We start from the raw sequence: 1,457 nt of genomic DNA on the forward strand, positions 1-1,457 counted from the left end.
CAAACCACAAGGCAAGGTCAGCCGTTCAAACCCACCAGCTGTTCCTCAGAAACCCTATACAGGGTCGTTATGAGTTGGAACTGACTCGACAGCACTTAACAACAACAACACACACATATATGTCGTTAGGTGCTGTCAAGTTGGTACCCACTCATGGTACCCTTATGTACAACAGATGAAACACTGCCTGGTCCTGCTCCAGCCTCACAATCATTGTTACGCTTGAGCCCACTGTTGTTGCCACTGTGCCAATCCATCTCATTTGGGGTCTTCCTCGATTTTGCTGACCCTCAACTTTACCAACCATGATGTCCTTCTCCAGGGACTGGTCCCTCCTGTCCAAAGTATGAAAGACAAAGTCTGGCCATCTTGGATTCTAAGGAGCATTCTGGTTATACTTCTTCCAACACAGATTTGTTTGTGTTTTTGGCAGTCCATGGTACTTTTGATATTCTCCAACACCATAACTCAAAGGCATCAATTCTTCTAAGGCCTTCTTCATTCATTGTCCAACTTTCACATACATATGAAATTACTGAAAATACCATGGTTTGGGTCAGGTGCATCTTAGTCCTCAAACTGACATCTTTGCTCTTGAACACTTTAAAAAGGGCTTGTGCAGCAGATTTTCCTAATGCAATATGTCCTTTGATTTCTTGACTGCTGCTTCTGTGAGTGTTGATAATTGATCCAAGCAAAATGATATCTTTGACAACTTCAACACTTTCTGTATTTATCTTGATATTATTTATTGCTCCAGTGGTGAGGATTTTGTTTTGTTTTGTTTTCTTTACACTGAGATGATAAGCCATGTTGGAAGCCTGTAGCAGTGCTATTATGTGGTGAGAAAGGCACTTGGCCTCTGTGGTTTATATCCCAAATCCCATAGTCATTTAACCATGAGAAAAACATCAGGCAAATGCAATTGAAGGGCAGCATACAAAATTCCTGACTCTTCAAACTATCAAGGTCATCAAAATCAAGGAGATTCTGAGAAACTGTCACAGACTTGAGGAACCTAAGAAGACATGACCATAAGTACAATGTGGTATTCTTAATGAGGTCTTGAAACATAAAAAATATTTTTTAAAAGGTCAAAAACAAAAGAACTCTGAATCAGATAGTGTGAATGGAATCCTGGAGTCTTGGTGTGGAAGCTGTAAGATAAGCACTGGACCACAAGGTCAGTTTGAACCACTAGTTCAGCGGTTCAAACTTGCCAGCGACTCCTCAGAAGTTCTAGATAGGGTCGCTATGAGTCAGAACTAACTTAATGGCACTTAATAACAATGACAGTGGATCAATGGAGAGTATGGTAGATAAGCAAGGGACTGCAAACCGCAAGGTTGGCAGTTCAATCCCACCAGCCACTCCATGGGAAAAAGATGAGGCTTTCTGTTCCTGTAAAGATTTTTTTAAAGCCTTGGAAACCTTATACGGGGTCACTGTCAGTTTGT

The sequence above is a fragment of the Chrysochloris asiatica genome, unplaced genomic scaffold, assembly GCF_000296735.1.
Source record: "Chrysochloris asiatica unplaced genomic scaffold, ChrAsi1.0 scaffold00034, whole genome shotgun sequence".
NCBI lineage: Eukaryota > Metazoa > Chordata > Mammalia > Afrosoricida > Chrysochloridae > Chrysochloris > Chrysochloris asiatica.